The sequence below is a fragment of the Corvus hawaiiensis genome, chromosome 5, assembly GCF_020740725.1.
Source record: "Corvus hawaiiensis isolate bCorHaw1 chromosome 5, bCorHaw1.pri.cur, whole genome shotgun sequence".
Classification (NCBI taxonomy): domain Eukaryota; kingdom Metazoa; phylum Chordata; class Aves; order Passeriformes; family Corvidae; genus Corvus; species Corvus hawaiiensis.
Window position 1 is genome coordinate 65842688 of NC_063217.1, and position 16129 is coordinate 65858816.

Genomic DNA, 16129 nt, shown 5'->3' on the forward strand with positions numbered 1-16129 from the left:
GTAGTATCCTGCCCTGTCATAGAGAACAATTTCTGTATAGGTACTTAGCTACTTTACAAATAGGTATTTAGTTACTTTAGAAATCACCTCTGCAAAAAGACTAAAATAGACAGCATTCTAAGGGAAAATATGCTAAAATGCATTACACTACTGAAATATATCTGGCATAAATGGGATAAAAGAGTTTTAATAGTGGTGGGAGGTGTCAATTTAAATTACTGGGAAGAACCAAACTAAAAAAAACAAAACCAAACCAGAACATTTGGATGTTCAAAGCTATTTGCTAAAATTTAAGTCATAAACCAGAGCTATTTCAAGTTAGGTAAGTTAATCTATTCCTTTTGCCACTATCTTCAACATTTAGTCATAGAAAAAATAAACAGCTAACCAAAAATAGAGTTGGTTCATTTGATCTTTGCAACAGGCACTTTAAACAAAAACTTGCTACAAATGCATTTGTTTAGGAGGCTGGATGGATTTGTTCAGCAACTGAGTATATTGGAATGGTCGAACAATTTTTGTTCTTCCTGTAATTCAGTCAAAAGTAACAAGGTAAAGTTAAAGTATTGAGTTCTGGGTCTTGAAAGATTGGGATTTTGTCAGGATCTAGAAACTGAACAGGAAAACCTTTATTTCTTAGTGCAGAGGCTTCTATTTTAAATTGATAACATACTTTCTAACCTCTGTCACTTAAGTTTTTTAACTTAAGTTTCTAAGTTGCTTGATGAGTGGTAGAGATGTAAGAAGCTGGCTTTTGCAATACTAATAACTGCAAATAACTTGTTTAAATTCTCCAGATGTATTGGAAATATTTAGGAATCTGTGCAGGCTTGAAAGCTGACAGAGGACAATTTCTGTTCTTGTGAGATTTATAGCATAGGTCTATAGATGCTGTAATATAACCATGAGGGAAGAAAAATGGTCCCATATTACTGATGTAGACATTTTGTGTTACATTTCCTAGTATTGCACAGGTAATCTGTTTTTTAAGAACAGTAAACGTATTTAAAATTTTTCTTCTGTGTGAGAGTCTTGCAATATAGCCACACTTAAACAGAAAACATTCTTTTTTAGCTGTATGGTTTTATTACTCTGGGCCAGAGGGGAAAAATTGAGATGGATTTGAAACACTTTTTTTATAGTAAGTGTCACAATGTTCTATGAAAAATGTCACAAAGAATTTCAAAAAGAGGAAGGAAAAAGATAACAGTTCTAATAATAACTCTTGATTGGTGACAGTCAAAGTGACTTAACAAACTCTTAATTGCAGTTATTTATTTAAAAGTAAATTTTCCTGACACAGCTTAGTGAGACACAAATGCCTCTGACTTGCAGAAAGTAATTTCTCAGACTTCAGGGATGAGAAGGTAAGGCTGGTGTCTAAATCAGGGTTTCTGCTTAGCAGCCCAATTCTTGCAAGTAAATATCGAGTTAAGTTTCTTTTTTTGTACCATCTTCTGCAATTAAAATACTTTTTACAGAAACTAAATGGTTTAGAACAAAAGATATAGAAGAGACATAGCTGGATGAGCAAGTGTTTTGTCAATGTACACATGTGGATAAGAAGCGTCTTAGCTTTGTTGCTTTTCCTTTTTTCATAGTCTAATGGTCTTCTAAAGTTTTAGTTCAAATAACTGTAATTTAAATTGGCCATCTTTCACATTTTTGTCCTTTTCTTCACATTCTCCTTGCCGAGTGCATTGAGTTTTGTGTATAGAAATTCTCTCCAATTCTATACTAACAGTCACTTATTTAAAGAGATTTGGTTATGGTACCTAGTGCAATGAAGCAAACACTTTAAATATTCATTCATAAGTGATGTCCAACATTTTTCATGATTTCTAAAGGCTCCATGACTTTCACATCTATTACAGGATAAGATCAGATAGTTTATAGAGAAAAATTCTGCAAGTGCAGAGAATCTGGGGGCAGGTTATATTTTACAGATGTCAATAATGCAGTCTGTAGTTTTGTATTTTTGTGGTATAGTTACATATATTTCCAGGTTTTGTACTCCATTTTTATTTTTAAATCCAGTAAATATTAATAACATTTCCCTTTTGATTTGAGCATACTAGGTTAGCATCTTGTCTTGGGGTTACTTTATGATGTGTATCCCCTATCACTGCTCTATGCCTAGAAATTAATTTTGTGCCTTTCTGTGCCTTTAAACTGAGCCCGAGAGGGGGGAGAGGAAAAAACTGAGTGAACTTTTCAAAACAGTTGTTTAAGGACACAGATACACACTCCTCTGCGTCCTGCTGCAGCAGCCAAGAGCGGGGGAAGCACCTTTCTTGCTTTTCAGTCAGCTTTTGGCTCCTTTTCTCTGGAGGGAGATGGCGAGTTGAACTTTGTTTTCCTGGGGCTTTAGTTTTTCCCTTCTTCTCTTCTGGACCGTTTCAACGTCAGAACACATCGGGAGAATTTTCCACTGAGGCCCCCGAGGCCTCATATACATCGACCCAGCTCTGAGGAGGAGGAGAGAGACCACATCTACAGAAGGACGCTGAAATCTTCCCAGGTTTCTCTCCACAGTGAGAGGTTTTATTATTTAGGCATTAATATCCTTTTCCTGTGTTAAATAAATAGTTTTTTATCTCTTCCACTTTCCTCTGAGGAAAATTTCTTTTTTCCTGAACCTGGTGGAGGAGGGATGGTTGTAACCTGCCTTGTATCAGAGGGTATTATTTTCCTCCAGATTTGTCCAAACCGGCACACATCTTATTGGAAACTGGAAATGTGGAAAGGTAAGTTGTTGGAGTGAAAGCTCCTCTGGACTCAGGCCCAGAGGGAAGCCAAAGCACAGGGGTTGAATTAAAACCTTTAGACAAGCTGAGATACATGAAGCCATACCAAAGTGAAATAGAAATACAGATTTTTTAACATTTAGTAGAAATATATGCTAAGTGCCTTAAACATTAAAAAGCTGTAGCAGAGACCTTAAACACAGTTCTTAGACAAAATATAGATAGAACTATACTGTTCACATTTTTTAGATAGTGTTCACATAAACAATAAGAACTGATAGAAACTGTATATGCAAATGTGTGTAATACCTATGTAACACTTGTGTAAGACTTACAACTGTTAGAATTAGATCAGGATAGGTTAAGAAAAGGAAAACTAGAATCGTGTGTTAATGTTATTGGTCAATTAACAAATATAATCCACACTTCTGTAAGAAAAAATATAGAGTCTAGAAAATAGAGTATACAGAGTATAGACTATATAGAGCATATAGAGCATATAAGAGAAGAAGCTGTTTTCTGCCTGCTGTTGCTGTTGCTGCTTGCCTTTATCATGTAATCCCCTTCGATCTCTACCTTCAAGAAAGCTATGATACTATGAAATAAAGAATTTAGCAGAACAGCAGCCTCCTCTGCTCTTTTACCCTGGTCCGAGAAGGAAGGGTATCCTGTCAAAAGCTCAAAAGTAAGTGAAATTTAAACTCTTCAGGTAATTTTGGAGAAGTATTTTTAGGTACTAGGATCAATAGCTTAGGCTATTAATGACTAACATTAGCTTCTTTGCTGGCATACTTCAAAATTCCTACCTACATGTTCAGTAACACACTCAATTTGTACTTTAACTTAATTATCGTATTCTGTTTTGAACCTAGATGTGTCTTTCTAGCTCATGACAATTCCATTAACAAACTTTCCTTTCTGCTGAATTCTAATACAAAATATTAATTGAATGTTGTTTTTTAACCAGAAAAGAACTTAATGTAGTCTGTTAATCATAGGAAATCACATTTTCATAATGCTTTCTGTTGAATACAACTCCAGAACTAACTCGTAGTGTGACTGCCTATGGGGTCTGCCAGTTCCAACAGTCAAAATTTAACTAAGCCATACCTGCAAAAATTTGTAGAGTAGATAGGACTTCTGTAGGCTCCCCTTACGGCAAGAAAATTCCCTGAATATTCAAGAAGAAATGGTAATAAACTAGACATTACCGCTGATGAAGTTGTTGGCAACACTGCTTTTTTTGCCTGACTGTTGAATTTGCCAGTTTTGAATAAATTAGTTTGTTGAACCATAAAAGGTAACGTTTTTAAGTCCCAAAAAGAACCTCAGTTTTTTCTTCTGCTATGCATAAGGTACTCAGAGATTCTCTCTTGCAGCTACTGGCTAATGGAGTGATTATTGATGCTACAGCTTGGTATTTTCTTTCTCATGCTCTGTGTGATTTAAATTATAAATAAAAATAAAAATAAGGAATTCTTTAGTACTTACTATGCTTTAGAAAGCATGAAAACCACATAGCTTTCTACCTCCTGAATTTAAGAGTTATTATAGTACCTTAAATACTGCATTATTTATTAACACTTTCTGGTTGTTTTGCTACTCTACTACTAAACAGAGGGGTTTATGTCTGATGTAATATATGAAAATATATGCATCTATTTCACTAATTCATTATATAGTTATTAAATGCACAACCATTTTCCTACAGTTTTAATATCCATATTAAAAATAATTTTCCTCTGCTGTGTTCAGTACACTAACACGTATTTGTTGTTAATTCTTTATAGTATGCTGTTAGAAACATATTTTACAGAAACTTTTTAGCTCTTATCAACTATAGCCCCTATACGTGGTACTTTTAGTAAAAGTAATATTGGGTTAGGGAGTCCATGGATGTATTTTATATTTTATATGACGGAAATCTAGGAAATCATGGCTTTAAAAGGCCTCCATAAAAGAAATGTCTTTATCCCTTTTTGGTTCTGTTTTCACTACTTAAATTATTTTTTTTTCAGCTGTGCTCATTTGAAGTGTTCTGGTTTTGGCTGGGGTAGAGTTAATTTTCTTCCCAGTGGCTGGACTGGGGCTGTGTTTTGGATTTGTGCTGAACACAGGGTTGAAAATACAGAGATGTTTTTGTTATTGCTGAGCAGGGCTTACACAGAGCCAAGGCCTTTTCTGCTTTTCAGACCGGCCATGCTGGTGAGGAAGTTGGGGGTGCCTGGGAGGGTGGGAGGAGACACAGCCAGGACAGGTGACCCCAACTGACCAAAGGGATATTCCAGACCATGTGATGTCATGGTGTGGGCCAGAACTCAGTAAGTGTTTTTAGTGAGAACACTATATTATACAACTAATATTCTATGATGTTAAAACTGAACACTCTTGACTATTACAAAGTTGTACGTTTCAGCTAACTTTTAAATTACTTGTAAACTGTTCTTTTGAACTATCTTTATAAAGGCTCTTGTCTCACTAAAACTAGTAATCCAGGAAAAACCCAAGCAAACCCAAACCAGTGCAACTTCATTTCTAGCATTCATTTTCAAAGCTAGAAAAAATTAGATTTCATTTATATTTGCCTATTGACCTTATACCGAAATTATGCATTGAATGTTTAATTGAAACCAATCTCAGCAGTTGTCTATATGTTTGCTATCCTTTTCCCTGCTGTTAAGAGGCTGTGCCAGTTTGGCCAAATTTAGAAATATATCCTCTGAGAGAAGACAGGTTACAAACCACCCCTCCCCCACCAGGTTCAGGAAAAAAAACATTTTCCTTGAAGGAAACTGAAAGAGATAAAAACTATTTATTTAACAAATACACAGGAAAAAAAGATACTAATGCTAAATAATAATACCTCTTGCTGTACAGAGAAAACCTGGGAAAATTTCAGAGTCCTTCTGTAGTCTCTCTCTCTCCCCCTCCTTGGAGCTGGGAGGGGGTGGCGGGCCCACCTCCAGGGCCAAGGCCTCGGTGGAAATTCCTCCCGATGTATTCTGATGTTGAAACCATCCAGCAGAGAAAAAAAGGAAAAAATTAAGTCCCAGGAAAACAAAGTTCAACTCTCCGTCTCTCTCAGGAGAAAAGGAAAGCCAAAAACTGCCTGGAAAGCAAGCTGCTTCCTCCCGCTCCTGTTGCTGCAGAAACAGACTGGTTTTATCTTTGTGTCCTCAAAAACATGAAAACAAACTGCAAAACTGCTTTGAAAGTTTTGGTCGGGTTTTCTTCTCTTCTCAGGCTTAAAGGCATAGAAAGGCACAAAATTAATTTCTGGGCATAAGGCAGCGACATGGGATACACATCATAAAGTCACCCCAAGACAAGATGCTAAATCTCCCTTTTCCCAAATATTAATTAAAACAGCACATTTTTTTGTTAAGAGAATTTGTATGCAACCCTCTTGTCCTTCAAGAGCACAGAGTTAATAAAGCCAATCTTCTCTAGGAAACTGTTATAAAATTACGACACTGCTTCAGAATGATTTGTAAGTTTTGTTGCAAAAACATATACTGTTGTTGTGGAACACTGGAGTTAAAGGTATTCATTGCTTTCTGGTTTTTTAATCTCACCTGCGTTTTGGGTTGTTTGGTGTTTTTTGTTGTTATTTTTGTTCATGTCCATTTCCAGTGTGCAAACCTACTGCTGTAAAAAGTAATGAATTGTCTGTATCAACCACTGATCCTTGAATGTCAGCTCATACTGCACTGAATTTTATATTCTTATTTAAATTCTGGTGAACTCGGGTTTATCTAATATTGGTTCATTCTTTACATGCTGTTAGAAAAATCCTAAACTCTGTAGGCCAGGCAAAACTGTTGCTTATCAAAACTTATTGTCTATATTATTTGTCAAACAACTGCTGTTTTTACTTGTGTAAAACTTCAGATGGGGAGAGGGATGAGAAAATTAAAATGTAAACCTTGGGTTTTGCAAGAAAAACTAGACTTGGTAGGTACTAAGGTCTATGAAAAACTGGTCTGCAGTCCTACACTTAAGTGGCTTTAATATCCAACAAGCCACAACTGTAACATACATTTAGTAACTCTTGATTCATAAAAAGAGGAATTTTTTTTTAATATGGCAGATTTAGGACTACCCACTTCTATTGTGGTTTTCCTTAGCTTGTAGGTAATATATAGTGGTTAATGAATCCTGCAGACTCTTTTTTGGAGAAACACGGTGTTGTAGTAAATATTTTTAGAAGTAAGTCCTGCCTGTACTCTTCTGGGCTGCCAAAATTTCTGAAATAAATTTATTTCTGGAGAAAGAAATTATAAATGTAGAAACAAAACAGTATTGTGATAAATTTTTGGCCTTCTTACTCATGTTATATTTGCAGTGTAGCACAGTTTGGAGTGATTTCCCCCCTCCTCCACTGGACTATTGGAATATACAGTGTGTATATTCCAGACTTTGTATTGGTGAGACAAACATACAGTAGTTTTTCTTGAAATATAAATAACTTGTCATTATTGAATGGCCATAAACTTTATGAAAAGCTGTAACATGAGAAGATAATGCTACTTAACCAATAGTACTAAAGGGGCTGACTAGAAAAAGAAAATCGAATTAAAAAAAAATTTTAACAGCATGGATATTAACAAAAGCCCAAACAAAATATTTCTATTTCACTATCCAGTCTTTGATGGAAAGAAGACTAAATGAGTCCATAGTATTTTAATTCTGAAGTGGCCTCAAACTTCTGAGAGGTCTTAATTTAGAAGCATCATGTGTCTAGTGGTAGGTTTCCTCATGTTTCTTACATGTTTACATATTGTCATTGATGCTGCAATGGACAGTTTTCTGCAGAATGCTTATATGTTGTTGCACTGTCAAATCTCACTGGTGAAAATAAAGATTGCAGCAATTCTTTGTTTAAAGCATTATTTCAGGTTAGAAAATATTGTGCTGTGATAGAATATGTTGCACATGATTTTATGTTCTAGCTTGTTTTATAAGAAATTCTTAGTATCAATTTGAAAACCAGAAATTACTACTTTATAGTAAGTTTTCCTGAGTTCTAGCTGGATCAGGGGAGGGGTGGTGGTGGTGTTACTGTGAGATTAATAGTAATTTTATTTCAAAATAAAAAATAAATGGTGCTGATTCTTATCTTTTTGCTGTAAAGGCAAATGGAAAATCTGGGTGTATTATATGTGTGTATGACTTGTTTCACTATGAGAATAGGTAGGATTATGGGATAGTAGAAGAATCTTTCTATATGGCTGAGACTGAATTCCTGCAAGTTAGGTTAAATAAGTTGGACTGCTAAATTTGGAGTTTTTTATAATCCCAAATACATTGCAGTAAACTTCACTGGATTAGCAACACTTTGTTTTAACATCACCTTTGCTCTGATTTTAAGATCACACGTTTTTGTAGTGTGTATTATTAGGTTTTCTTGTTGAATTTTAGTCACAGACCTTGACCTAGCCTGGCAATTCATTGTCTTCTACCCTTTGAGTGTTCTGTTTGTCTCTATACCTTTTATTGCAATCCTGTTTGGAAGAATAATAATGTATGAATATACAGTTTTATAAAATACTAAATTGTCTTGATGAAAGACTTCTTCATTTACTCTATCATCTTTCCTCTTAAACAGCCTGTGTCAAGCTCAGTTGGTTTCTTAGAAAATGGAAGATGTCAATGGTGTTTGAGATAATCATCTCATTCTTTGTTCTTCCCTTTGCAGTTGGACACAGATTTGCGGTTTCCAAGTTATCAGTCTAGATGAGGACAAAATTTGTCATTTATTTGCTCTTTGCTTATGTATTTTTCAGGTATTGTGGATAATTTTTGTCTAGATATCATAAAGATCATTGTGATTGGCTATAATGTAGTTTTACAGTGTATTATACAATTAATTTGTGCATACACACATACATAAAAGGAACGAATAGTTTGCTATCTCAATACTCCCAGCCAATATACTTCTGTAGGTCAGTCAAATAACTGCCCAAGCACATACACAGTAACTTACTGTGCACTTACGTAAATAGTGTGTGTGGCTCTGCCGGTGTTTCACTGCACCTAACAATTATAATGTACTCCAGTGTCTAAAAATATAATGTCTAAAAACATACTTTATATATATGTATCATTATTAATTTTAATTACGTTATTGCTGTTACAGCAGCTTCTATTTCAATATTGAAAGAGCACTGACCACCAGCAAAATCTGTTTAAATTGTTCACCGTAATTCTGATGTGCCCTTCTAAAGGATTATTACTGATTGTGCTTGAAGATGATGCCAGGAACTTTAGAACAGTTGATTCTAATTTAGTCTTTCTCTGATGTATTTCAGTTATTTTCCTTTGTCTTTGAAATAAGTGTAATTTGGTACAATACTCTCTGAATGTGGAGTAAGGGCCACAGATTGTCTCATGGTGACTTATAGATGGAAAGACAGTTCTAGCACCAGATGAGAGCTCGGAGAGTATGGCATGATGGACAAAAGAATTATTGTCTACATCTAGTTAAAACTGAATAAAAATCCTGAATGGGTAGGCAAAACCCGTGAAAATAGTAGATCTCTGGAAAGAAGTAACACACACAGATAACATTTATATTTTTCCTAGCAATAATCCTCAAACTACTTTTATGCGCTGCACATAAAATGTGCAGTCTAGGTTTCAATGATGGAGGAGTACTAGATTTTATCCTCAGAATAACAAACTAGTAGCACTGAATACTGAATGACTTCAAAATGCCCACTTGGGGATGCATCATCCTTGTGTTTGTCTGGTACAACTAGAAATACAGTTAAGAGTAGAAATTCTTTTAATTGTTTGCAGACACTTTTCCCTAATAAGTTGTTTCATTTTTTTGTTTCTGGTATTTTTCTATTTCTGAACTGGAACAGAGTCCCACTGAAGTTGCCAAAAACCAGGGACCACTAAGGCCCACTTTACTGTCATAATGTCATGAAGCCACATTATTTGTAATCCAAGTAGTTAACCTGTTGAGATAAACTTTAAAAATCCTTGATGTCTTCCCTACCCTCACCCCCATCAGAACTTTACACCTTTTTGAATTTCAAGTCAGTGCAGACTGCCAATTTCTTAGGTTTGTAAGACAAGAAGTTTTGAAGGGTTGGTCGGGAAAGAAGTAAGGACATTATTTCGTTTGAATGCTGAAAAATTTGGAATTTTTTCTGTAGCAGAGAAGCTGAATTAAAATAACTACTTATCACTGTTCTAAAGAGCCTATACAAGAGCAAATTTCAATATTGAGAAGTATGGAAGATATTTCAGTATTAAAGGTAATACTTTTTGAAGTTAGAGAATAGGTGTGTGTTATAGTGACACTGTTGGGGCTGCCTGAGGCAGCACAGTGTCCAGCTGCAGACGTCCTTGGCTTCTGTTGCTGCAGGCAGGGATCGGCTGCAGCTAGCAGGGAAAGCTGTCAGCTGCAGCAAGGAGGGAAAGCTGTCAGCTGCAGCAAGCAGGGAAAGCTGGCTCCTTTGCAAGGAGTGAACCCCAAACAAAGGTGGTGTAAAAGCGTTGGCAGAAGCAAAGCATGAGAGAGCGGTCTGTGTGTAGGTTCCAGCTGTTTTATTGCCAGGGATAAAGACCAGGATTTTATATGGGGGTGGAACAAAGGGAAACAACCAATGGGGATTGACTGAGGAGGAGGAGATAATGGGGAATAACCAATGGGGATAACTTAGGGGAGGGAATTACATGAGTAGACCAATGGGCCATCAAAGAAGGGAGAACTTTCCAGAACTAATACATAAGCAACTAGTGGAAATACATAAACATGAACTTAGTGGAGAACTCCTCAACAAGTAAAACATGTAAACTAAGAACCACTAGGAATATGGGCACTCACTGTAACCAAGGGGTGAGAATCAGACCTCTGTGTTCTGAAGGCCTGCCCACCAGTCTTCTGAATGCTCTGCTGCAGTTGGCCACTGCCACCTGAACTGCAACATTATAGCTTTTTGATAAAAAATTAAATTTAATGCTCAAACTTAAGAAGTTAGTATGAAGGCTTTGCAGACTGCTGTATTGTATTTCTGTGCTGACCTGGAATAAACCACTTTTTTATTGCTGGTCATTTGTGACAGGAAAGAGCCAGAGACGGAACTATGCAAAATTACTAGGGTTTTGGTGAATAATTTGGGTTTTTTCCAGCTAAAAATATCCCCAGAGTACTGCTTTGTAATAAAATGTAACACTAACAGCCACAGATGCAAAATGTGCACACATTCCTTGTTAGTCAGACAGTGTTCTGTCTTGTGTTCTGCACTACCTGAATTAATTACTGCTAAGGCACTTTTTTATTTCATTTTATGATTACTCCTTCTTAAGACTGGTCTCTAGACATATATAGGATGGAAGATGTTCAGTTAAGATGCATCTCCTGTTAAGTTGAATTCTGTATCTTGTGTTCAAGTCTTTAAAGGTTTGAGATGCTCTAACTGCTTTGCCTTAATTTGAGTCACCACAGCTGTTTCTCTCATTTGTCTTTAAGCCTTTGCTAAACCTTTCATAATTTCAAGTGCAGTTTTGCACTTGAGATTGAAGAGTGGCAGAACCTACCACTGACATTGTAGATACTCATATCTTTCTCCATGTCTGTGTTGCTGTCTCCGTCAGTGTCTCAATATTCCTTTTTCTCCATCTGTTGGACTTCCTGATATGGAGTACTTCATGTATGAAGATGAGACAGACCCATGAAGGCCTGAAACTCTGGTTCTTTGTTATTTGTTAAGTATTCCTTGTTATTTCTTACCTAGCAATAAGTCAGCACCAGGTAAATAGAGAGTAAGGGATTTTTCTTTCCCTCCCTTCCTTCCATTGTATATAGGAAGAGACACATGGTACAGCTACAGTGTTTGTCATCATGTTTTCATATAGCTTCCACTACTACATGAAACTAAAACCAGCTTACAAAAAACACTTTTACTTTCCAGAAGTGCTCACAACACACCTATTAAAAAAGCCATGTGTGATTGAACTAGCACTGAGAGAGTTCTATGGAAATCTGCTTTTTAGAAGTATTCTCTGACTGTACTGTTTTCCAACAGTTTATTATTTCAGTCAGGTCAACCACAGCCCTTTCTAGGTAGAAAATGTAGGGCTCTGGTATTACACTTTAATGATTGGATGCTGTTGGGTAGAAAAATTATCTAATAAAATGCATTTGTGTCTATTGTGGTTTGACATCTATCAGAAATGCTTCTTTGTTTTGTACTTCCGTGTAACTTATATCCATTACATGCTTTTTTTTTGCCTAAAAGTTGCTATGAACTTCTGAGAATAATTTCACTTTGATTTTTTTTCTTCTTTCTTTAACTGAATTGCTTAGAAATAGGTCTGAATTTTCAAAAGCTGTTTGAGCATTCTGAATGCCTGATTTTCTATTAATTTCAAATTGTATAAGTGGCATTGAAAAAGACAGCACAAAGGCTAAGTCACCCTAGGGTAACATTTCAAATTTGCTGAAGTTGATGGTAATATCTACATTGATTTGAGCAAGACTAAGGAGTTTCCCTTACATGGTGCTGGAATAAGGCTCTAAACTAGTCAAAAATCCATTCATTTGACAAAAACGATAAAGCAGGTCTTTAATATTAAGGGAGACAATCTCTGTTCATTTGAATGAAGTTAACCTCGTGCTTAAAAGTAAGTACTTTCATACTTTCACTGAGTGCGAGACTAAGAGAAAGTCAGTTTTGGTGTCATTATAGTGGGGAAAACTTGCCATTCTTAAGAGGTACAGTGCTGAAATTGCTTGAAGCAGAGAGGACTTGACATTTCTCTTTAAACCCGTTGTGGTTTGGCTTTATTTCTGTGAACATAATTTGTAAAAGGAAAGGTCAAATCATCTCAGAAGTAATGTCTGTCTTAAGCTAGGTAGGTAGTGGGTGTGGATAGCATAACCATTTACAGTGCAAGCTTTCAGAGAGAAAGCCCTATGAAAATTCAAGTGTAATTTAATAGGGACTGTCTTTCCAGTTGGAAACATTTTGCTTTACACAAATGTAGTCCTTTCCAAAAAGTTTAAAAAGAGGCATAACTGAAGTTGCTTTTGACAGGAAGTAAACTGTATGCATAAACTCAAATGCTGTATTTTATAGGCTCCAGCATGGCCATTATTGTTGAATGGCAATTTCTGACAAGTATTCATATGCTTCCTTAACACACTTTCACTAGACCTAAGGGCCAGAGAACTTCATCATCTTCTAAAGTATTAAGTAGCAAAATCCTTCATTGGATTTTTCCTCTTAAGGAATATCTATTTATTTGCTGAGTTGAAAGGGACCCACAAGGATCATCATTTATAATGACTGTATGTGATGATAGAGTTCTTTTTTTACATTAAATACTTTTTAAGCCACTTACATACCTCAAGACGATTGAAAAGATGAATATAAATAATGTTAACCTGTCGTTCTCTTTTATAAGCTTTTCTGGACCTGTTTTCGATGTCTTGGTAGTTTTAAGAAATAATAATGAAATGCATCCTCCTCCCTCTCCTAACATAACACACAAAAACACCCTAAATAACTGCATATGCAAAAAGAATCCTTAGGTTGTTAAGCTTATTGAGGCATAGAGAAGTGCTTGTAAATTGAAAGAGAAGAAAGGTAACAGTTAAACTATTCATTGATGAGCTGAGAAACAAATCCTAGAATGACAATGTGTGACTAATGAAAGTGCTAGTTGAAAAAGATCAGACTACTTTATTTGCATTCTGCCTTTTGCTTCCTCTGCAGATATTACGAAAACCTTTTTAAAAACAGCCCCACTCTCTTCTTTTTTTTGATTCTTTATATATTAGGATATAATATTCAGTGTTTCCGTGTACCTACCTCTTTATATTTGTAACTTTTAGAGCCTGATTTCTATGCCACACCGCCTTGATAATTTATAACAGTTCTGCATCAAACAAGCAATCCTATTACGAAATATAAGCATTCCTCTACCAGATCTTTTATTTTTAGTGTTCATGTAATCAATAGTAGTGATGGGTGATATTTTTTTTCTGGTTTTGTACATTGGCCTAGGTAGAAATTTAAGAGGTGCATTGGGAGAACTGGTTCAGTTCCATTCAGAAGTAAATATAAACATCTACTTAAAAAAATAAAATCCAATTATCTATATTGAAGAAACCCATCTTCAAATCTTGTTTTTATTGAATTAGAAGTCTGATTAAAATGAGGAAATACTTCAAATGCTACAGGCTTTACTATTTTTTAAATGAAATCAATGAAATCCAAGTGTGTTATCATGTTTACATGCTTTCATGATTTAGAGCCAAAAATGATATAAGAAAGCTATGGAACAGCTTTGGAACAGCTTTTTTTTTTTTTTTGGTAAAAACATGCTAGAAAAGTTTCAGCTAAAATCTTCCAGTTAAATCTCTCAATATATATTTTATTTTAACTTGCAGCCCAAATATAAATTTGTTGCTTGGAACTTTTTTCAGATAAACTTGAGACTTCAAGACTGGATGAACAGTACATAAATTGTGGGAAACAACATTTAAAATAACCAAATTTCACAAGTTTTCTCCCTTCAGAAGGTTTTTTTTCCTTCAACCTTTTAATTTTAGTTACTTTTTATGAACTATCAGTAAAATACAAGAGCATGCCCAATTTTTAAGTGATTGAGATGTAGGAAGAAGCACCCCAGCGTACAGATTCTGGGTTCATCTGCTTCAGTTTTAGGGATGTCAAATGTAACCTTTTTCTACAACAAAATAGAAACCAGCTGGTTTAGAGCTCTGTGTAATTGTATTCAGGGCATCAATCCTGCATAAAATCTTGGCTTCAGAGACATGAAATCCATATGCCTCTGACTTCTAGGAGGCGTCTGTGGTAGTGATTTTGGTACCTACATGTAAAATAGAATGTTAGTATTTGTGGGTTTTTTTGTTCTCCCCCTTTCCTCCCCCATTCTACTCTAGTAACAAAATAGTGCTCTGGCTTAAGTCTTCAACTTATCACCTGCTTTACCCTTGATCTTCTTTCTCTATTTAGCCTATGAATGGGGATGTTATGGATGAATAAAAAGAATAAAAGTGTTACTTAAAAATGATGGTCTGATCTTGTGTTGAGCAGTTATAGAATTGAATGCTGCCAGAAAACAACTGAAGTTCAGACAGCTAGTTGAAATTTGATGGATCAAGACTGAAGGAGAATGGATTCCTTCATGACACTAGCAAAGTCCTTGGTCTGTGTGGTAAAGATGACTCAAATTTCTTACTAAGTGTTTCAATAATTAAACTCGAAATGTAATAAAATAATTACAAATAAGTGTGTTTGGCAACTTCATCATCTTTGTATTTTAGGATTCAACAGACTGTTTCATCTTATTGGATTTATTGCAAATTTTTATTACTTGTGAATGCAATACAGAATCTTTGAACATGCTCCCTGCTGTGGCATTTAAGTGCAGTCAATGTCTTACAATGAACCTACTGTCTAACAAAAAATACTTTAAAAATTCAGTAACATCTTGAACTTTTTTATTAGAAAATTATAAGTGTGCATTTAAATCTTTGTGGAGTTAAATATATGACCAAATAGAATGTTTGCATTTGTCACTCTGACTTAAATTAAACTCAGTCATTCTCATTCTACATGTCTTTTGCACTATATTTTAAATATCGAAAAATTATGTTGGCAGTGAGTTTGAGCACTGTTGCTGAGGATACTTAGAACTGATCTCAAATTATTGAAACGGAAACCTAAACCAATGTTCTGACTGCATTGTAAAATAGCCTTATCTTTGTTAAACCGGATTTTAACTCTGTCTTTAGATTAAGCAGTGCTTACCTCTGCCCTCTTCCTGGCTTATGTCTTTTGTTTACCTGTAGTTTTGTGACAGAAAACTCAGAAGACAAAAAACTTCTTGAACAAGTAGGCAAATGGTAATCTCAGTTAATAGGAAAAAATGTTGTACATAGTGGATGCAGTTATCCTATCTCAAAGGTACAGTGAAGAACATGCAGAAATTAAAGCAATGTGCTACTCTTCCATCTTATGGAATGCACTGTGTATCCTTATGGTGGTTCTATCATTTTGTTGAATCCTTTAGATAGGAGCTGTGCACTTGAGATAGACAGTGATTGACATCTCATGAGTAGCTTTCATTCTAAATATAAATTCTACTTAAAAATGAGCAACACTTACAGGTATTTGCGTAAGACTATAAGCTGTCTGAGAAAAAGACCTAATTTCTTCAAATATTTGTCAGTTCTTAAAAGGCTGTAGTTGTAATTCAGCAGTGTAACATCTCTTTACTTGCAGTAAGTGGGCTTATAGGGCAAGAATTTCTAAGTAACAAGTCTACACCTCTTCTGTTGTAGAAGCTGATATTGAGTTAAAAGACTTCCTTTCCCTGCTTAGAGGTATTTTCCC

The 16129-nt window shown here is 35.3% G+C and overlaps 1 long non-coding RNA gene across 1 annotated transcript in view; it reads left to right on the plus strand.

Moving 5' to 3' along the window:
- Window positions 1-3134: 3134 nt before the first annotated feature.
- LOC125326705 overlaps window positions 3135-16129 on the plus strand; it is a 35684-nt gene continuing 22689 nt past the window's right edge. The window contains exon 1 of the long non-coding RNA XR_007203956.1: window positions 3135-3432. This is a non-coding gene — a long non-coding RNA (uncharacterized LOC125326705). The remainder of the gene's footprint in view (window positions 3433-16129) is intronic.